Source organism: Anopheles gambiae, chromosome 3, assembly GCF_943734735.2.
Source record: "Anopheles gambiae chromosome 3, idAnoGambNW_F1_1, whole genome shotgun sequence".
Classification (NCBI taxonomy): domain Eukaryota; kingdom Metazoa; phylum Arthropoda; class Insecta; order Diptera; family Culicidae; genus Anopheles; species Anopheles gambiae.
In genome coordinates, this window is record NC_064602.1 from 18,810,463 (window position 1) to 18,833,630 (window position 23,168).

Below are 23,168 nucleotides of genomic sequence, written 5' to 3' on the forward strand. Positions count from 1 at the left end.
GTCGTTTAGTGGATTTGTGGCACTTGGGTAACTGATGTACTGTCGTCATTTGTGTCTGGGAAAGCAATAACATAATGTGATCATTAGCAGAACCTTTGCTATAGCTGGAAAGTAAAATGATTCCAATCTGTTTCATCCAATTTCAATTTTGACCATCAGGCCCATTCCGTCCAACCCGCCGTGCAAACGCAATTCCAGCCCTCTCGTGCGCACGGTGCGTCAAGTGTACGCGCTCGGGCTCAGCGGTTCTCAGAAGAGTTCGAAACGTTCGCCAGGACGGACTCGAATTTTTGCTTTCCGCGCGCGCGCACACGCTCGCCAACACTCATCTCCGATTCGAACGTGGCTCAGCAGCGGGCCACACATACGCGGGGCCCTTCAAGCCACAGTTTTACGTTAGTGTATTTACGTTTGTTGTGAGTGTTTTTTTTCTTCTACCATTCTCTACCGCTCACCATCTAACCACAGCGAAAGAGGTACGGTGCTTGTTTTTGTTCGCCAGGTTCGCCGTTTGTTGCGCGTGTTGTGCGCGCACTGTCGTGTTGTTTGTACAGTTTTGTTATGATTTCGCGTTGGGCGTTGGGGGTTCGCGGGCAGGTTGCGGTTATCCATGTGACGAGCCCTTCTGTGTAGCAGCGAGAGTGCAGTAGTGTACGTGTGTGCGCCTCACGAGAGTGTTTTGTATCCGTCGTGTGTACCGTGCACATCGTGATGTCATTGCGCGGTTGCTTAAGTGGAGGGGAAAAAATAGAATTAGAAAAAAAAGTCCAAATCCCCATCCCCATTCACTTAATACCACCGAGAACGGCGATATGTCAAACGTCGGCGAACTGTGGCTAAGCTAAGCAGCTAAAGGTGAACAGAAATAAACCTACTACTGAGGGTGGAGAGGAGTCAGTGTTTACAAACGATCTTGTGCTGCTGGGCGGGAGTTCGTGCGTGAATCGAAGCAAAGCACTTACGCGCCACCCTATGCGCCATACGTGAAAGTGAAAAGCGCATAAATTTCACCCTTTCCCGGGTCCCGGATGCTGTGGCAGTGACACAGTGACAATCAGGTTCGAAGGAACGGTCTCTGCTGCGTATGGTAGCATACGCATGCACGCCGTTTTGTTCGCGCTGTCGAATTCATCCCGGTTTTCGTGTTGGTGGTGGTGGTGGTGGTGTAGTGCGTTGGGATATCGAAGGAGTGTATAGTAAAAAACGGCAACAGCAACCGAAAACAAAACAAAAACCGAAAGCGATATTTATATTGGGGTGGGTTCCATTTGTGAAAGTATCCGTCACGCACAGGAATGTCGTTGTTCGGAGGGGTGGGAGATCGTGCTTATGCGGCAGGCAGCAAGCGCGTCAAGTGAGCTGCAACTGCGAGCCGCCGTTTTGTGATAGGGAGAATGCTTTTTTGCTAGCTAGACGAAGGAAAAGGGCGCGCATTCTTTGGCGGAGCTAAGCAAAATTCGTTTACCTTTCGGCTTGGCGCCCGACTTGGGTGCCGATTTGTTGGTAACCACCTGGGTAGCTCATCCAAGTAGCTCTCTTCTAGCGACTCTGGTTGGCTGGTTGACATTTATCGCGTGGTGCCGTAGCGTGCTAGTAGCAACAGGTACGTCACACAGGCCCACAGGCTGCATCCACCGAAAGGGATGGTTGCCCTTTGTTTATGTGCAACGTGTGCACATACACACAGAAAGTACCGTACTCCCGTCAGCAGGCTGTGGGCTGTGCAAAGGTATGCTTTGTTCTTTGTGGACTGAGCACTGTCTTGTCTTGGTACGACTACTTCTGCTACTATCCGGCAGTGCGTTGGAGTGGGTTTTAAGTGGCCATTTCCGGTTCCGCGCTGGATAGCGCTTTGATAGCGCAAAAGGAAGGTAAACACGCAAATGCGCGCGCGAACGGCGAGAACGAAGAAGAGATTTCGACAGTTGTTTGTTGTTTGAGTCGTAAAAGAAACGACAAAAACCCTCACCGGTTGCCCTTTTCGGATATTGCTCCGTGCCATACCGTGCAGTGACATTCCAGTGAAACGGGATTTTCTTTTTGAGCTATTTATATGTGTGTTCTAATGTGTGAGTGTTTACTGAAACTGTTTGTATGAAAGTGCACCCGCTGTTGATGGTGGTAGTGGTGCTGATTGTGTCCAGTGTTTAGCCATGGTGCAGTAAGTGCAATTAAAATTAGAGCTGGTTCGAAACAATGAACACAAGTCGTGTTCACATTCTGTTCGGTTCTGCTGCTCTTGGGCGCGAGAAGGTTGAAGGTCTTTGCCTTCCCAGTGAGCGAGTGGCTAGAAACAAGTAAAGGGATTGTGATCGCGTTCTAAGTGCGGTGTTCCACGAGACAACACTCCATGGCATGGTCCTTCAGCGGGAGTACACAAAACATCGATGTATTTTTCTTTGCCAAAGACAACGGGCTGAGGCACTCCAAAAAATGGTAAGTACGCAATGTGTCACCCTTGACTGTATGTCACCCTTGCCGTACACAACCTTATCAGATAACTGAAGATTGTGCTTAACCGCGAGGAATCGACGGGGAAGGGTCCACCCACCGTCGTCTTAAATGAATTGTTTCAACAAAAGACCTACCAGCGTGTTCCACTGGCGTCTAATCTTAACTCTCTTGCTAATTGAATTCTTATCGGGGTTTTCGTTTTTTTTGCGTTTGTTTCGTGCTGAGTGTCGTCGTCACGCGGTTCTGTGCACATTCCGACTGTGTGACAAATTGGGAACGCTCAGGTGACGCAAATAAATTAAACCGTTTTGTTCGAGTATGGCCGTTTTTTATGCTAGTAATTCTTTGCGATTAACTTACGATTAGTTTAATCATTGAACTACAGCAAAGTGACAGGAAGATGTGTTGCTAACGACACTTTAAAACCAAAATACATACAATGAGCTTGTTTTTGATGGGAAAAGGATTTGGATTTATGAATGAAATGGAATTCTAAACACGCTCTAATGGGATGCTTCAGTAGTACATCTGTCAAGGGCAATGTTTAATTCTGCAATCGCGTTGCTATCCTTACATCGAATCTCGGGAATGTTAGTCCAACAAATTTTGACCAGACAAAAATGGAAATTTCATGCATAAACACATATATAATTCAATAATTTGGCCATAGTAAAACAATAAATAAATTGCTCTGAAGATAACTATATAACACAAGATTGTATCATTATCACTTCCCTTGAAGACATTGAGCAGGCAAAATTGGTTAATTCCTTTCCCCGAGTGACATAATTTCCTGCTATCAAAGTCGCTCAGTCTTTCTCTTGTCGCTGCCGAAGGGGGCACATTTTGTCCTATTTAAGGACGCACGCTGGTAAAAGTTGTTTCTTTTTGTATGTATGCGAGAGAGTGTGGTTTCCCGTACACCTTTTACCAACGTTCAAGGAGATTCCAAGTGATAAAGTTTCGCGCCTTCTCGAGTTCCCGATAATTGGCACTTCTTAACGTGGGGGTGTTTGGAGCATGGAATGCAAAAACAAGCATTCACTAGCGTCTTTTGATAAAGCCAAGTACAGAGGAACATTGCAGTGGATAAAGGTTTAGGTAAAATTAATTTTTGTTTCGCAAACTTCTCTTCCAAACAAAAACGACCGAAAAACGTAACGCCTTTTATTATGTGTGACAGGTTCTCAACATAGCAGCATGTTTGCTGTCTTCTTTTCCATGCGTTTGAAACACTCCCCACTGTCAAACCATGTTCGGTCATCTTTGCCTTTGCTTTGCGAAGGTGCGTGAGTTGTTTTTGCGGACCGAATCATGATAAATGGGGAGGAAAGGATTAGAGGCACGACCAAATTATGCGTAACCTGATGGTTTGGAGGATGTGTCAGCTCTCTGTGTCTGGTTTTGTTGGAAGAAAAGATGACGAAGAATAGGAATCGAGCATCACCATCCAGACACAGGTGGCAGATGGACAGGAACGCACACATTATATGCCCAAAATATTTTATCAATGATTTCATCGCAAAACTTGTTCTTGCCTTTTACGTAGGAGTCGGTTGATAAAACCCCCAAAATATGCGCTTACCCCTTTCCCGCGGGATGAGATTATTTGCAACCCATACGATGTTTCGGGAGTTTTTTTTCTCGAGGACTCGGATTAGCCAGTGCAGAATTATTTTTAATTAAAATTTTCCGAAATGGCATTTAAGTTCCCCTGCCCTGTCCAAAACCTTCCCAAAAGGAAGAATGAAATGGCGGGCTGTCGGACGGCTGTTATTCCAGTTTTGTACGCTCGGGATTGGACGTGGATAGGATGTTATTTTTATTTTTAAAAGTTTAAAAATAATTGACCACTCGCGAGACTTTTCTTCCACCCTGCCGTTTGTCCGTCCTTCAACATTAATTTAAGTAAACCCTCTGGCTTGCGGTGCAGCCTGTCGGTGCAATTTACGGTGCGTGATGTTTAACACCGAAATTCACGTAGATTTTCCGTACCGCCTACCCCTGCGCTAGTGATTTCAGCATCGTAATAAAGAAACCTTCCCTTCCCCAGGGACGCAACGAATGCAGCGAATGGGAGCTCTTTAAGCCTTACTTTTTTAATGCTGCGCGAAGAAAACTTCACCCGTGTCTCAGATTATTTAATTTGAAGAAATGAATGCTGAAAGTAAGGGAGGAGGACATACAAAAAAACTAAAGCAACGATCAACCTGTTCCATGTTGCCTTCCTTCCCTCACTTCTCCCCCCACACATACACCTAGTTGTCAAACAACCTGTTTCGCTTCGGTAGTTTTGGGGTGTCGAGAGAGTGTCCAACCCTCGTAGTCACTGATCGAGTCGGTTGTAATTTTTAAACCAATTTTTTTTTCTTTCAAAAACCTCTTCTTTCGAAACGCGCGAAGATTTTTATCTCACATGCGATCGCCTCGCTCGCAGCAGGGCAGTATGTCTCTTGCGAGACGTTGGCTGGTTTGTAGGTCGTCGCCAACGGAAAGGGAATGGAGCATATGTGTGGCTACGTTTTTTTTTTCATTTATTGTTCCGTAATCTCAACCCAAATGTGAGGCACACTGTAGGAGCATAGCTTATCGGCAGGTATCGAGACACTATCGAGTCAAACATTGGCTAATCCACTCTGTCATCCCGCGATAGAAGACACCAGAGCCACGATTCCGCTTATCGTAGTTGGATGGCAGCGTTTGATTGAGCGATCACTCGGTACACTACTCGGCATGATCGATTAAGCATAACTCGCGTGTTGTTTTCTGGGTGTGGTGTCCCGCTGCTACAATGTCACAAATGGTGACTTTGGTCCTTCACAGATGGGCAGGAATGGAATGTTTCGTACATATTTACTGACGTGATTATCAATAAGCTCTTAACTGCCACGGTCACAACCCTGGCGCGCGGGGCAGAGATAACCTTGCCGTGGTAGTGTTTTCCTTTCTCACAGCGTCGTCTCACAGTGACGACTTTTCGTGTGTTCTTACTTTATGCTAATTGGCTTCGCGTATCATCTTTCTTGGCGCGCCGTTCCGCGCCCGTATGATCGATCGAACGAAATTGGCCCGCAAATCGCACGTCGCGCGCTCGCGCTCGTTTTTGTGTGTTGCGGTGTGCAGAGCAAACAGCGACGCTCCAATGTTTGCGCGGGCGATCGCGGGAAACTAATTTCTGCAATTTATTACACACGAAAAAATGTCGCGCCTGGGTGTGGTCAGGGCTTGGAAAGCTTTTTTGTGGGTATGTGTGTTGTATTTCATAGCAAATTGGCAAACTTTTGCTCAGGGTCGTCGTGTAGGAAGAGACAACTTCAATTGATATTTGAGGTTTTTTAGCACTTAAAATCTACGTTTTTGACATTTTTAGTAAAACTAACTTATGAGCAGTTCGTACAACCTTGTATTGAATAAATCAACGAAATTTTTAATGTATAAATGTATTACAATTCATAAATTCCAGTCATTTCTTCAATAAGGTGAAAACATACGCTATCTTGTTTATATTTTTTCACTCTTGCATTATCCAGCACATCAGGCTTATCGGCCTCTGATTCGATAATCAAAAAGGCATTAGCGGCCGAGCCCGCGTGGGGTACAATAATTCGCAAAGCCCTCAATGCGCCGCACCAGTGCCAATCAAAATTCATCACGAGCCAACGGCCATACCACCGGCACAAAACATAACGAAAAAAAAAAACAAACCGGCACACAGCGACATCAAAGCCGCACACTGCACATTAATTAGTGCATTACGATGAGGTGTGGGCGTGTGTGTGAGTGTGTTGGTGTGATAAAGATAGGCGGCAAATAAAACAATACCCATGTGCCTGCACAAGCCCCCTTTCCCCCGGCGTAATGCATTCACACGCAATCGCAATTTCTTGGCCGCGCTTTCTTCGGCGCGGAACTAATTTTGCCACATTTCACCTGCATGCGGCCGCCGTGTGGCGATGCTATTTATGAAAGCACTTACTGCCACGACCATATAAACACTTACTAAACGAGAGCTCATCGAAGGTGTTTTCGCGGCCCGAACCGCCTTGCGGCGATTAGTACCGGAACGATGGGTAATCTGGCCTGGTCCGGCAGTTCCGCCCGGGATGTCGGATTTATTTGCAGATTTCACGCCTCGATCTAGCAAGTTCACAAGTAGGTTGAAAGTTGGTGGATGTGTGCTTGTTTTCGGGGGAAAACATGACAGTCGCTGGGACGGCTTGTAAATGAATAAATGCATTACGATGTTTGATTGGCTGGATTTTTTGGCCTAGCTGGTTGGTTGCTTTTCACCCCCAAAAGCGAACACGTGTGAGTTGTGCTTTTCATTGGTATCAATTTCACTCTGCCGATTGAGTGGTTGCTTTCCGATTTAATTGTGTGTTTTTTTGGTGTTTGTTTCCGGAGCATGTGAATTGATACATGAGGGCATATCAATTAACCATACCAAAAAGTGGTGCCGGTAGAAAGATTCAATATACGCTTGTATGCAAAGGCTTTAATGTAACAGGTTGAGTGTTGGTAATTATAAGCCTTATGCCTTTGCTAGTTGGGACGGTTTGGTGGTACAGTCGTCAAATTGTGCGAAATAACAACATGCCCGTCATTGGTTCAAGCCCCGAATAGGCCTTGCCCCCATACGTAGGACTTGACTATCCAGCTTGGGTAACAATAAGTCACTGAAAGCCAAGCCCACTTCACCAGTGGATTACAGGCAGGCATTGACTGACAATGGTTGTTCTGCTAAAAGAAGAAGAAGAAGAAGCCCTTGTTAGTTTGTATCATATACTTCGACATTTTGATGACTTCGACTACTTATCATTTAATGTTTAATTTTGATCTGAACAGTTAAATAAAACTATCTCAAAAAATGAGTTCAACTTTGAAGAATTCGAGAGTATGTTGATAGTTTTAAGTTATCAAATGGCAGTTGGTAACCCATGATTCTCCATTAATTTGCTGGTAATTCAAAGATAATGCAGCAGTCATGGTTTTTACTTATCTTTACTATATGTACCAAAATATGACATTTTTTTTAATGAAAAATCATCATTGTTCGTAATTTCTCCTCAAATACTGTTGTAACAATGTTACGATTATCTGGCCATAATAAATAAATTAACAGAAAGTGGTGAGCTCTTCTTCGTAATAATTAATGTGGTTAGCCAAAGCTGGTCCATTTATCCAATTTTTGACGATTTAAATGAACGATATTTGGCATGGAAGGTAAATACTTAACATTGGACCTTCTGAAAAGTGCTCCTTGATATTGCAATATAACACATTACGTTCAGGGACTCAAGGGAAATAAGCTTGGCAATGCCTTGAATAACACCCTGAAGAAGCTGCTTCTACATAAAACAATAATGCTGTGCATTTTTTTCGAGAGAGAAAATAAGCAAACGAATCAGCCATACAACTCACGTGGCCATTTGATCGATCTTTCATTGGATTTGATGCGGTGCTCTAACGACCTGCAGTGGAATCGGCAATGAGGCCAGCACTGTTTTTGGTCTGTTTCAGTTGACACGTTCGGACCGATTTCCGATATGGCTTTGAAGCCCACTTCCACCGTGGTGCTGCAAAAACAATCCTCAAAACAGCAACCAGCAGACACTCGGGTTCACTTAGTATTCCTAGCGTATTTTCGGTCACCCAGCACACTAAGTAAATCCACAACCCCCTTCGATGGGTAACCCTTTGTGGGTTGTGGGAGGTACGCACGATCCCGATTTGCCGATGCAGAAAATAAACTCGAACGCGGTCAGCCGCGCGCTTTCAACCATATCCTGGTCACCTGGCACAGCGGAAGCGCCGTGAACCTCCTTAGCGGGCGTCGTGTGTGTGTGTGTGTGTTTGCAATACTGCGGGTGTGGAAGGAGAAAGTGTAACTGAATATAAATGATGCTCGCGCGTATTTTTCGGTTTTTTTGTGTGTGTTGTGTGTGCTTTTTTTTTGTTGTTGGTACAACGCGCTCGCGCATATGTCGATGCAGCGCTGGGTTGGCGGTGGCGGTTATAATTTAGTTTTCGTACGCGTGCACCGTGCGCCAAAATGTGTGAAAGTTTTTTAGGCGAAAGCTTGGCTCGGCGGCGGTGGTCGGCAGGCACAACTAAAATCGAAGTCACGTGCGTGCGTGCCCGAGAGAGCGCGCGGTGCGCATTTGGCGCAGATGGCGCACATTTAGTTTGATCGTTTATGGGTTTTAGCAAAACAAAAGCACAAAAACACACATCAAACATTAAGATCGGCGACCGGTGCGGGTGCATGTGTACTCAATAGAAAATGGTTGACTCTGGTTTTAGTACCAGTGTGACCGAAATTTAGTACTCATTTTGAAAACCAAACACGGATGTTTACTTTGAAACAGGTCGTTTCCAATAACTTGTTTTAAGTTTGACTCTTTTTTACTATTTTGTATAAACGGTGTACTGTTGTGCTTGTGCATTCTTAACTACAAACACAAACTTACTAGTTCCGCATGACAGTTTTCATGTTTACTACCAACAAAACAAACAGCATAATTACATAAAAAAGGCTTTTAATTTCTGAAGAGCTTGAATTTCCCTTGAAAAATCTGCATCGAATTGATTTTCGCACCGTTATAATTTGTTGATTTTATTTGATTACCTAATGCCCTGTCTATTCATTCGCTTGTGTCGTTGAACTGTTCGTTACCGGTAGCTCCAATTTGCACATTCAGTTTTCTCAGCATAAAAAACCACTCTAGTCTCAGTACGGTACTTTTTGGATAATAAGAAAATAGCAAAGTGTTTGTATGTCTAAGAACGGTGTAAAAATCAGCTAAAAGTGATTCTTTCAGGTGGATCCAGCATGAAAGAATCCATTAACGCGTTCGCTGATTGCTCGCATTCAATCGCTGACTTAGAACTGATTCACCGCACCGCAAGAGCGACAGCTTAATTGTGAATGTTCTGCGTGTCCAAAATTAAGATTGCCATCGCGCAGAAAAGCTTCCTTCCCATTTCGGTGGGCATTAAAATTTTCCCAAGCAATTTCATTTGCGTTCCCTTCTTTTCCCCGCACCCAAAAGGCTAATTGAACGCTCGCCGAACACACTCAAACACAGAAAGCTCCAGCAGACTTCTAGACACGCGAAAGTGAATTGGAAGTTAAGTGTCAGTATTTAAAGCAAAAACGACTTCCACCCGAAAGTAACGTGCAAAACAAAATAAAGTACACGACACGATGATGCACCGACCGGTTGGGAAAAGCACTTTTCCGTTCGTTCACCGGCTCCCAGGGGGTGTTTTCTCGCCTTCATGCACGCGCGCGCTCGCACGAATGTGCGCCGCATGGCGTTGAAAATGAAAATGTTTTCATTTCACAACCTAACGGCACCGGAAGTGGTTGCCGGGTAAGCGCAACGAAAATCAACGCCGAACCTGCCCGCTCGTGTTGAATTTCGGAATAAACTTACATGCGAGAGATTAAAACAACACCTGCATCTCCATCCTGTGCCGGCAGCCCTGCGTTAGACAAAAGCGAAAAGCGAAATTGAATTTAAGTGACCCCTTCCTCACCGAAGGCGCCTGGTGCGGTAACTTCCACTTGAGCAACGCGCGAAGCGCCCTTAACCGTTCGCGATCGCCGGGTCGGTATGAATTATTCAATGTTATGATAATTCGACCAAGCCTGGCAGCATCTTCGCGACCGGACTTGATCTTGACGATCTCGTGCTCGCTACATCTCTCTCTCTCTCCACGGTGGGTAACCATCGCAGAGGCCCGTGGTCAGTTCGGGGGTTGACCTTTTCCACGGGCAATGATGATGATGATGATGATCCGATACGAGGAGAAGGTTTCTCTTTCCATCCAAACATTTTAACCTGGTCGCCACCAAAATGCCACCCGTAAACAATGTTTGGCAATTTCTCCTCAACGTGCTCAGTGGTGCTGGAAAAGCGTGGTTTTTCTTTCACGCTCCAAAAATCGTCCGGACATTGGTGTTGGCGGATAGTGCTGAATTTGTTCCGGGCATGAGCAATGAATTTTTCTTTCAGCTTTAAATGATTTCCAGAAAAGATCGTGCGATCTGCATCGCCTGGTGGGGAGGTCTACGCTGGTTTGGAGAAAATTTCAACCAAAAGCGCATATCCGACCATCGCAAAGTTCATCTGCGAGGTGATAATGGAGTTGCATGGAGTTTTTCCTTCCTCATCATTTGACTACGGTGACTCTCTATGGCCTTGATTTTCATTAATTTTCATCGCTTTTTTGAAGTTTTCATCTCCGTTGCTCATCAGTGTGGGTGTAACTGGGCCGGTTGGTTTTGTTGTTTTTGTTTGACTGCGTAGCACATCCTGATCATCATCGGGCTGATTAGCTGTGAGGAAAGTTGTGGGGTGAAAGTGAAATCAAACAGGTTGATCCGAGATTTGTTTCGGTGGTCGGTGCTAAAATTCGGGCAATTATGCGATCGTTTTTATGGCCGAATTGCTTCTTTAAGATCTGAGGAGGAGGAATGGGGAAAGGTTGCTGCTTGTCGTTGGTTTGCGGTTTTCATTGCGACGCCTTTCGATTATTTGGTAGGTGTTTAAAAAAAATTGGCTATTAAATTAAAAGCATTCTTCAGAAAATTTATTGAAATTTCTCTATTTGTTTAGATATCACTGCTAAATACAAATCATTCATCTTGTCAAGGGAGTAACTATTAGCTCCAGGCCAGTAGCTCTTTACTTGAAGTAGCTTCAGTCACCGATGACATCACTAGTTGTTTTGTCAACAAATCTAGAAACAGTGAACGAAACATTCCACACATTCAACACCCGAGATGAGATTGTGCTGTACCGATGAAAAGTAGGTTATCGTTTATCGCCTGCTGTGGGGGGATCTGCGAGCGCAAGGTCGAGCAACACGTCTTATCTTAGCTATGTTTACGTTTAAGATATGCTGTGTACTATTTTTCCCTCCCCAGGTTCAATGTAACAATCTTACAAAAATGAGATATAAAGATCATTCACTAAAAATACACTCAACAGTTGATTTATCGCCCCTTTTTTTCGCCCCGTCGCTCAAACGTGGTAGTAACCTTCAAGAAAAGCCGATAACTGCTGAAGTGATAATCATCGGCTTCAGTTGAACTGGTTGCGGCCGTAAATATTTTGATTGGTGCTTCCCATCATCATCATCATCACCATCATAATTCCGAAGGTCGGATGAACGTGTGTCCGTATCGAATTCCTGCGCACGCTAGAATAAACAACCGACCGAATTCCTGCTCGCTAAAACGGAGCGAAGTGTTTACCTAAGGGTGAGAGGCTCGTGTAATCAGGAAGTTGCAGAGGGCTCGCAAAGCGTCGGCATCGGATCATGTGGAAGATTTATTTGCCTTTGACGGTCCGTGACGTTCTCGGTCCCTTGTTCACTCGATAAATGATCGATCAATCGATTTTGCTGTCTTCCTGCCGGTGCTGACACCACCAACGTTTCCCGCGTGTCTTACGGTTGATGCGCGAGGCACCTGTTTCTGCTGTCGTCTTATTGCTCAAGGTCTCGTGTTGATCAACAGCATGAGGGAAGGCAAATCACCATTTCATCTTCCGCCTAAATGGGCCTTATTGGTTTCTAATGTGAAACGATTTATCATTCGGAATTGCGCAGCGTAGTGGATGGGGAATCTGCGCTGTCTAATTTGCGCAGTAAAGTCTCCTCAGCCATACTTCAGATTTGTTTTTTTCGGGCAAAAGGTACCGCAAACAGGTGTAACATTATTCTTTCGTATGCAAAATATGTAAAAATGCTTGTTGAATTATTGACGATGCTTTCAATAATGCATACATTCTAATAATGCTAAACATTCTAAGCTTACCGATGCGAGTGGAAAGAATCTTGCAGCAAAAACAATGTGACGCACGTTTGCATATTTTGTACGGCATTAATATTAATATTCCTAATGTACACTTCATAAAGTGAAGCGCAAAGATAAGATTGATTGCCGCAGGCTCTGGCGTGTTTTGAATTCTACTCTTCTCTGCCTTCTCTGCAGCGGCTACGATATAGACTTCTTCTATCTACAGACAAACATGCCGTATGCGCGACTTTGTTCAGAATAGTTACAATAAAAGGACGGCAGACGCTACTTTGTGCAGCTTGCGTACGTGTTTCGTTTGGCCAATTCGTGCGTTGCGCTGTACCGTCGATAGGGATCTTGCCTAGGACGCACACCGCGCTGGTGCTGATGAGAATGGTACATGACAAAATCACCTGGCCTGTATGTACCTTTTTAGTGAGATGAATATTCATAACGCAAATCGCACCGGGCAGGCCCGCCCGGGTCGTGAGCTTGAAAAGGAGCGTGTATGTCCAAGCGTTGTCTTCAAGATCCGGCCTCCAAAGATGATGCTCGGTTTGCGCTGCTGTTTGCACGGTGTTAATATCCTGCAAACCTGGTCTGGTCTGGAGTGGCGGTTGGAATTTCTGGATTTTTAAAGTCCCTCCTACCAAGGGCACATCGCGCGACATGCGTTTTGGACGACGTTGGAATAGAGATAGAGAGAAGTTATTTTTGGAACCATTCCAGACCGGTAGTAGCTAACTCGATCGATTTCCATGCCGTGCGTTCGTGGCAAATCAGCAGCAGGTCCCGCCACCGGGACCCGGCGGCAGGTTTCAATTTCCAATCTCGCGTGATGACGATCGTCAGAGTAACGATTTTTGGGGGTTTTGTTTTACGAACTGGCTGACCTTCCTGCCGGCCTAGTCGCGTGGAGTGGAGACGAGCCAGTTGAGACGACGACGGGTGGTGGAAGAAATTAATGAGATTCACCTCACGCTGCGACTCTGGACGATGGACCGATCGTGATCCGTTTCGAGTGACCGTCTTCGATCCGCTTTGAAGGTGGGTTCTGTTGGCGGTGTACGATCGGTGTGTCTGTATGTTGTCTTTTTTGTTCGTTTCATTTCGAGCTGACGATCGATACAGCAGAAAACCGGTATGCAAATGTGACACATTCCAATCAGAAGACGACAACCACGACGACTTCGGCGACATTGCCTGTTTGTTTGTCACGTCCCCAATCCCCGCCCCGGTGTCTTGCGTTTCACCCACTTTGCACTCGACAGAGTTTCGGAGGGGTGTGCGCTACTCATTTACATTCGCGCTATTCTGTCACCTTGTAGGGTGAGAGGCTCTGAAGGCGATGGAGGGGGGAGAAATATTAAGGTAAATACAAATACACATTTCGCACCAAACCAGGGGAGGCAAAGCGGAGGGCTACGCCAAAAACTGAAGACGCCTTTGCACACGATGAGAAATCCAAAACGCTGTGTGCTGTTTGTCCTGTGACGACAGCCAGGCCCCGCTGACGTATCTGTCAATGAAATGGTAGAATTTACGAGACAAAGTTTGGCATACCAGATACATTTTATGGCTAGGCTGTTGATAAAACATATGCCTCCTAGCTATTTGTATGCTTCCGATGTGGAAGATTGATGTTAAAATATATTTTTCATTACAAAGCTACTGCTAATCGGCTTCTAGCTCTCGAAAGCGAGTGCCTTCGGTGAAACTACTGATATGCTACCGTTGTGCGAAGTTTCATTAGTCATCGAAAGGTTCTTTATGGGGTTCTGAAAGCATGCGATAGCTCGGCGGGGTCTGAATCAGCAATCAAAGATCTAAAGATGTTTGACCTGACGTTTGCAGCAGGAAAACCCCGTCAGCTTCGTATGGCGAAAGTATTTATGAATCACTCTTTTATTGACCCCAACTGCGGTTGTGGGTTCTCTGTAGCTTTGCAGTTCAAAAACCCAGCTCTGCGCAAACTCTTATTGGTTGTTTGATTTTAATAAGAAGCTTCCGTGTATGCTGCCTCACTACTTATCGCTACCGACAGCAAACGGATTGTAAACGAGCCAGAAGATCCTGTTGTTTGCAGGCCCAAAAAAGAACTCTAGATAATGAGCGATGAAGCCGATGCAGAACGTGGTACAGGAAACGTTCTCGCTAAAGAGCCAGGCGGTCGGGAGAGCTCTTTACTTTCAAGAAAATTATAGACTCTGCTGCTTCCATGCACCAAACGCCGCCTGTTTTCCTTCGCCGTAATTGCTCGGCAGGTCAAATGGTCACGAACTCTGCAGTGGCATCTGGATTGTCATAGGGATTGTCGGCTATTACCGCCACACAGTGTACAGCCGCAACACAACAGATGCCACTGCGGATCTACGGTGCTGTTGCCGGTGTTCTGTTTGCTGCATCGGCCATCGCACTGCTACTTCTGTTTGTGGTAGCAAACGGCATCTTGTAGCGTTGGTTTCAACAAAGTCACCACGCTATAATCCTCTCTTGGAGCATCCAGAAGATTGCCCGTATCGTGTCCGCGCTCTGCCGTGTAGATGCCGCGCTTGAGCGAAACGGCGGAACCAGCAAAAGAGATAATTACCATCCGCTTAGTTTAACGCTTAATGCCCGCGGGGGCACGCTCGATCAAATAGAGGACCTTGTTGTTCGGTGTGTGTCGGTGCAGGTGTGTTGTGTGGTGCCCACGGTGTCCGAGGTGTACCGAGAGAATACAGACATTATAACACAGACTTGTGTGCACGCTCGCGAGCGCGGGCACTTTTGTTTGGTGGATAATGTGACACAGAACTGGCACGTGTGCAGGTGGTTGTTGGACAGGCGCGCTGTGGAGTGTGCAGTAGGCACACCACGAACCATGAACGGCGGTGCACACAAGTGCACACGAGCGTATTTTAATCAACTTCCCACATTGCTGCTGCCTCTCATGCTGCGGGCCTAATCCCCAACCCCCACGGACACAAACTGTCGAACAAACAACTCGATCTCTCGAGCTAGAGCTCTCGATCAACTGGTCAAACTCGTTTGCGTCTGTGTGCAAGTTCTTTCAAACGCTTGTCTAGGACTCGCCGATGGTAATAGAACTAGCAGAGCACGCTCTAACTCCAAGAATCTACCAGTGCCGAGTTCAATTTTGAATAATTCTGGAAAAGGTTATTGGGAAAGAATTGGAACACCAGATAGTGGTGACTGCTTAGGGATGTGGGGAGATATTTTAATTCACTTGCAGCTTGGAGGTGTTCTTGCCAAACCCCAATCCACAAGATACTGCTGCTAGAGCTGCTTACGTCACCAACCTGCCCCTATGTAAGTAGTCCGTGTGTCATGGTCACCTGATACTGCCAAGCCGTCCGGGGAGGCAGTACAACTCGCTCGCATCCACTTACCCACCACTGATGTCTGTCCATCCCACAAACGAGCTGCAGCCATTAATCTGTTTCACAAGTTCGATCTGTTTGTCTTTGCCGCAGGATGATAAAAGTTGCTATAAAAAAGCCTATTTTATGACCGTCCTCTGTGAGTCTGGGCTGAAGTAGAAGGCATTTCATTTCGCCTGTATTCATCTGAATATTTTGAGCTGCCGAGACGTCGACAACGGCACGCGGTTAGCCAATCCAGTTTCGATGGCGTTACGAAGAATGGACAGATGGTGGGCGAACCCGTAGGAGAGTCGGGCTGGGGTAGAAGTTACAGCAGCGGCAATGTAGGTTCCGACGTCCGATATGTAGTCGGTACTGCTCGCCTAGCTGCAGGAAATGTGCTCTGCTCTGACGCTTCTGATTCTGACACCCAACAACCACGACGACGGCTAGGGGATGAAGTATGCACTGCAACACAACACCGTGTGGGCACCGTTACGTCTGGCTGCTGGTTTGACGTGTAGTGACCGCATCGCACTTCCGCTTCCAGATTCTGGGACCGGTTTTTGTATGCCGCTTATCGGGTGCTGGGGCAACAATCGCATCAGCAGCGCCGGCCCGTGGAACACTTGTGGTCGTCGCTTCGTGGGGAGGGAGCGAAATACCTGGCGGGTGATTTGCAACTCTCAATGCTCAGGCTTTTAGCGCCCGCGCGCCGGCGTTGGACCCGCGTATATCGGGGTCGTCAATCAGCGTTTGGGTATCGAGATTTTCCAACCTACTGCAGGAATTGGCAAGCGCCATGATGCCTGTTCATGATATACGGTAAAACTGTAGCACAGCAGCACCTGGATGGCCTGGATTTGATCGAAAAACAATACCACAGGGAGGGTACAGCTGGCGTGCGTGCCTCGCGCGCGTTTGTGTGTGTGTGTGGTCGTAGCTGTTAACTATTTGAACCAGGAAGCGGACACGTGAATGATGATCACATGCGCATATTTGCATGCGTCCAGCTCGATTTCCCACCGCGGTCCGCAGTTTCGTGTGTGCGTGTTCGGACTTCATCTAAATTGCGAAAATGTGTAATCATCGTTAAACGGCTAAGCGATTCCATAAATCTCGCCCGGCAAAGAAACAGGGGCCAAGCAATCCACGGGACGGAAGTTGACTTAACTTTCGCTCGTGCTGCGGTGCGGAACTTGGCTTGGCTACGCAGCCTTGACTACGAACGACGTAACCGCCGTTTCCTTTGTGGAATCGGTTTTGGGGGAATGAATGGTAAATGAGCTTATTTTTGGAACCGCGCAACGCTCATCCCATCGGGTGGCATCGGCCCCGGATGCTCCCGATTGAAAGAAAGTGGAAACGAAATGTTTGGCAAACGTGCGGCGGTTGTGTGGTTGGTTCTGAGATGTTTTGTTGATTTGGTTGTTGTTGTTGTTGTGGTTTGGGGCTCATTTGCAAGTTCAATATCGAATAGGTTGGTGACCTATGCGAATGAGGTAGACCTTAGGGTTGTTTGTCAAAGATGTTCCGCTCCTCATGCTGATTAAAATTAGAGATTTTTGAAAAATAAGAGCTACAAGTTGATGAGTTAAGTCGAAATTCCACATGTTGTAGAACTTCAAGGAAACGGCCTTAAAAGAGACAAAAGAGGTGAAAAGACAACCTTCATCCAATGTACAAACCTACGCAGAGTAGGCTTTTCAGTATCAACCATTCGGTCTGAAACCAGCACCAAAAGCTTAACATCTTGAAGTGATCATCAAAGAACCCCATTTAAACACGATCATATTCCAGCAGAGCTCTCCAGTTTGCTTGCTTATTGTTTGACAAGTTCTAATTTTCGTCTCGTCTTTACCTTCCGAGGGCACTCAACAAACTCACATCCCCAAACCATTTCTAATAAAGCACCCTCAAGCTGGCAAACAGTGGGCGTTCATTGTTCCGTTCGTGGGCTACCAGGGTGCTGAGCAATTTGGCTCATTTCCGTACAGCCACGACACGGTACAAGTGTCATCGGCACCGGTAGTGCCATGTAGGAGTTTCCAGAGGCCACGACGCTGACACATAGCTCTGGCCCGACGGTGGGCAACCCCTGCGGCTATTTGTTTCATTCCAGGGTGTATTTTTTCTACATCCATCTTAACTCCAACCTCCTCAAGGCGCCATTAAAACGTGTCTGTCGTGTCTCGCGCGCGCACCCGATGAGTCAATGCGTTGCCATTCATGTGCAACCCGTGACGCGTAAGAAAGCTCCTAAGATCCGTGCCCAAGATCCGCTAGGTGCCCGATTCCTTTTTTGTCCGGGTCCGGGAAAGGGCAACTTACGCTGTGTGTGCGTGTGTAAGTGCTCTGCTCTGTGCAATGCTCTCCTTCTGTGCGCAAAACCGGTACCAGTGGGGAAGATGACCCAGCCGGCACATGGGCGCACGCAGTTTCTCCCCGAGAGCTGGCCCTACCGAGGCGCTGGCCATGGGGCCGCGGGTTTTATGAATGAAAAGTGAACGAACGCAACCCATCTCGACGCGTACGAGTCGCCACTGTCAATGGGGCGACGGGGAGACAAATTTCTCGGAAATTGCGTGTTGCTCACCCGGGCTGGTGGCGTGAATCAATCGGCCAATGGTGCTACGCAGTGTACCGTTTGCGCGGCGCTGGTTCATGGCAGAGGTGGCCATTTAAGGTGCTGCGGTTGATGCAGTGGTTCGTGACGATAAGATGGGAAACAAAGTGCTGCTTGGAAAAAAGATTTCCAGTTTGGAAGGAAGGAAAGTTGGCAGAAGTGTATTGGGTTGTTGTGAGTGGAATACATAAATGAACGCTGTAGTAGTTGTTGATAGTGTACTATGGACTTTATTGCACTATTGTAGACGACTAAATACAATATTCAAGAAATGTTGCAACAAATTTACTCATAACTCTTGCTATGCTGGCCGTATGCCACCCTAACCTTTTGCATTTTTGTGCTGTCTGGCATCTATTCCTGCGTGAATCGAAGACCGATTGATGATCCCAATTCTTCCACGCTGTCACAATAAATTCACCTGTTTCGAAGCCATGAATGGGCCATCGGCCCCATGACACCATAACTACTGAACCACCTCACCCTTAGCGCGGTAGACAGGACCAGCGCCCTAACGCGTACAACAGCAACCAAATGCGTAAACCCTTGCGTACGTCAAGCAGCGACAACACAATCGATCGTTCCCATCACACTTTCGCTGGCCATGCCGTATATTGCGGCGATCAATTTGGAGGTGACTGATCGGGGCCAGGCCAGGTCCATTGGCAACCCTCAAACCCCGCACACCACCCCTCCCCTACCTGGCCGGAATTCGATCCGGAATCGGAACCGGATCGCTAAGAAGCCGAGAGAAGGAGAGCGACACCCCGAACTGGGTGAAATCGAAGTCGGAAAATCGATAATGACACAGCATCTCGCGCGCGCACACGCCAGCGCCCGCCCGTGCACTGCATTTTGTTCCGTACAAGGCGTTTCCATTTCGTTTTCCTTGGCGCGTTAGAAATCGATCGATCGATCATGCAATGTGGCGACGGGGCAGCGATGGGGAGGGGTAATGGCGACGGGGCGAAGAGAATGAGATTTGTGGCTCAATAAGGCACGAGGGCTTCAGCGAGCCACATGTGGAAGAGGAGGGTGGGGTTGCACCTGATGTGATTTGATGCACTTCAGATCGCGTGAGACTCAGAAAAAAAAAAACACTACCAACAACATGTGGTGCTGGTGGGGAGTCGTATGGGTGGTACGGGCACTACTTTCATTCATCAAATGGTTGCAGGCATCCTCCCCGGATGGATGGGGCTGCACGAGAGTAACGTTAATTGATTCCACATTGCTCTAATGTGTGTACGACGAATCGTAGTAACTCGTAGAGCGAGATGAGAAAAAAGGGGATGCACGCGTACCCGGTGTGTGTGTGTGTGTGGCACCGTTTTGGTTGATGTAGTTAATGCGTAAGAGGTCGTTGAGTTTTTGCTACATTTGCTTTTGTGTAGTAAGGCTGTAAAAATATTACAGAAAAATGGAAATGTAGGAAATATTAAATAAAAACTCAAAATAAATGGACTAAATAGCTTAAACATAAAACAGTAAAATATAAAACAGAAGATACATTGCATTACATTACACTATTGAGTTTAAGATAAGAAATTAAATTAACTTAAACTAACAATAAAAAATAAAACAATAAATCAATAAAAAAATAGATAAATATTAAATAAGAAATAAATATTTGCTTCAAAAGTATGCAAAAGTAATTAATAACTGAAATTAAAAGTCAGCAGAGGAAACAACTAAATTACCCTAATGAGGGGTAATTCAATGTATCTGCCAACGGTGGTACATCCCACGCCACGCAAATAATACACCCGCCCCTCGGCACAGTGTGCCTGAGCATCATTTCGCCGTGATGATATTCATCACATAAATCACTCTCCGAGATCGCTCAAACGGTTCAACACACTACACACGCCCGTGCGCGCTCGCAAATTAGTGTCACCGGGTGAGTGGTACACTTTCGTTTACCCCTGTGTGTGCACCATCACCAAATTCGTAGACCACAAAACTTTCTACGTCAATTAGCGTTGTGTTTTTGTTGTCCCGGCTGGTCGCGTGCAGACCCGCTCGATGCGGGAAGGGAAGGGTAAATCTAAAGCTCTAAGCGAATTTTGGACCTTGGGGAAAGGAAGGTAGAGAAGATGAGGTGGGATTGTGTACGTGTAGGAGTTGTAGTTGGCTGTAGGTTGTTGGTGCGTTCTGGAACGCCATCGTCCGGTGCGCGAGAAAGCGAAATCTAAACCGTTTGGATTAATTTCCTTTGTTTTTGTGTTGTTTTTTTTTGCAGATGATGGGCGTGCTGTGTCCTAGATCGAGACGATGAAAAGGTAAGTTAATGTCGCTTTTGTTGATTGGTTTATGGCTTGGATGTGCGTTAGGAGGAGACGATTTAAGACAAGCGTAGATTTGGATATGATTATAAACATGGAGGAATTCTACAGAAGACCATCTCACAACGAGGAATTCGTCAAATCCACGACAGCAACTTTGGAATTGCGCATAATTTATCACCTTGCCTTTTGAAGGACGTTTTGCTTGTCCCCAACTTCGTTGCAAATTCAAGACCTTGTCATCGATTTGAAATTTTAACAACTTGTGTCAAGCTTCATTTCTCTTCGGATCGGCATTTTTGTGTTACCCTGCTTCCCTCGTTCACAGTACGCTCACAACGCGTAAGTGTCATAAAGGGAGTACCCGTGTGCCGGCATGCAGAAGCACAGCGACAGGCAGTGAAGAGGCGATGGCCACAATGCCACTCCACCGGCACGTAACCCATTGACACAGAAATGAAAAAATTGCAAACGACCATTTTTCGTTACACTTCACGGTGGGGGGAGGCAGGTATGGAATTTTCGGAACATTTTTGCCCTCCACTTCCACATGAGCCGCGTACGCAATGTGTCCATTTTTTACGCTTGAAACAAAAAACACAGGATCCCAATCAACCCTGATCGCTTGGGAAGATAAGTGATTGTCACTTTTTTGGTCTTCTCTTATGGTGTGTTTTTATTTATGCTTCAGTTGGACTTTCGTTAGACAGTATCTATTGTTGGGAGGGCAAAGACCACTCGATCGATCGTGTCATTTTTTTTTGTTCGAGGCGGAAACTGGGAGCTTTACGCTCTTTCTCAAGTATGCGGCAAAAATTCCAGAGGGTTGTCATACTTACAAATTTGAAGTATGTGATCGTGTCTCGCGTCTATCGCTCTCAAGCTTCCCAACGGAAGTGGCATCTTATCATTCCTACGCTGATCGGTTCCTAACACGCTAAACTCAGCGTTTTTCTTCCTCTTGTGTACGTTTTGTGTAGCACATTGTTTCGGGGCATTTAATTCAATGATAAGTTGGAAAGTTACTGACAACAATTACTCGATTTACGATGAGAGTTGTGGGGAGGTGCAACGAATTGAATTGCGAATTTCTGTCAATTTATTTTCGTGACGGTTTTACCCGGTTTTTTTTTTCTCTCCCTCCTGTGCAAATTGTTGTCATGGGAAGAAAGTATTTAATGTAGCAATGGTGTAGCAGAAATGCATCTCGTGGGTTGGTTGAGCTGCTTTGTTGTGGTGCTTCGTTTAAAGGCGCAGATTTCTAATCGATTAAACGATTGAGCGCCCGGCCCTGGTAATTGGATGTTTGCAGATTTAGTTGCAAAGCGTGGGATAGAGTGGTTTAAATTGGAGTTGGAGAGTGGTTTCAGTTTGTGTGATATAATCGTAGCATTTTCCTACGATTGATGAGAATTTAACGACGATGACGATGGCTTTTGCTTTTGTTTTCCGTGTTGATGAACAAGACAGGAAGACGCTTTGGTGTGACCGCTTGGACACTGCAATAATCACTTTCCTCCTTAAAGAAATGATAATAAACATTATTTAATGAGTGCCAAAGACAAATACATAGTTCAAACTTTGGCTCTTTCTTGGACTGCCGCTCAGCGGTCCGTTGACCTCACCGGACATTGTTGGCATTTGGCTTAACCTTCGTCTGTGAAGCGGAGAAATCATCTTCGGTATCGACATTTGATCATAATTTTATTCAACCTCCCACAGCTCCAACCTTCCCATCATCCCGCCTTTTTAATGCAAAGTTCAATCGTCATCAACGCGCCCCGTGTTGATTTTGCAACAGCCAATTTTCTCTTCACCCATTGATGGATGTGTCGATCGGCCTAAAACGGTCTTCCGATCCGGCACCGGATCGTCAGCGGTGGCGTGCTTCACTTTCGATCTCATCTCCGCCTGGGCGGTCTGATCGTCGCTCGGTATAATGTCGGCACTTTCTTCGTTTAATTCATAAATCAAATAAAAGGTGAACAGCCGCGCACCGTTTGCGGGACCGATACTAAGCATGCGCGCTAAATCGGAAGCGAACAGGAAAGGCACTGGGCGGAAAAGCGTGTCTCAAAACCGATCCGATCGGGTACCGGTGTGGCGGGAAAACTGATCGTGTGTGTGCAATGGTGCGAGAAAACGTGCCGCCATGTGGTGCTCGTGTGTACGTGCGTATGTGTGAGGGGGCTAAGTGGTAAAGCGATCCGTAAATAAACATCGATTCCGGAGCTGCAATCAAAACCGCATACACCAAGCACTACGCACACACTGGTGCATTCTCTGGTACGTGAACACCATCCGTAGCAGTCACGGGGGCAATGTGCATCGATTGCGCACACTGCGATGCGAATGGAAGCGAGGAAACGAAATGCCTCCCAAGAAGGAGAAAAAGTGAGCATAAGCAAAGCATAGGTAAACATATCCAAACCGAAACCGGCACCGGAGTAGGAAGAGAAACTGTGCACAGATGTTTCGAAATAAGCAAAACAGAGAAAAAAACGAACGCAACGAAAGAAAGACAAATCGATCGCTTTAAGTGGAGCTCACGGAGAAGCCAGTTTTTTTCTCGAAACAAATCGAAGCAATTGATCTCATACTCATATACGATCGATGCTCGTGTCTTT

General features: G+C 46.2%; 1 protein-coding gene across 3 annotated transcripts in view; it reads left to right on the plus strand.

Moving 5' to 3' along the window:
* The first annotated feature begins 236 nt into the window (after positions 1 to 236).
* Positions 237 to 23,168, plus strand: part of LOC1279799 (rho GTPase-activating protein conundrum) — a 57,077-nt gene continuing 34,145 nt past the window's right edge. Inside the window, exon 1 of one of the 3 annotated variants that reach the window (XM_061656397.1) lies at positions 237 to 476. The gene's annotated coding sequence lies outside the window, so the exon portion shown is untranslated. Of the gene's footprint in view, positions 477 to 688; positions 856 to 23,168 lie in introns of those variants that run through there. The other 2 variants (XM_061656399.1, XM_061656400.1) reach the window with 2 other exon arrangements.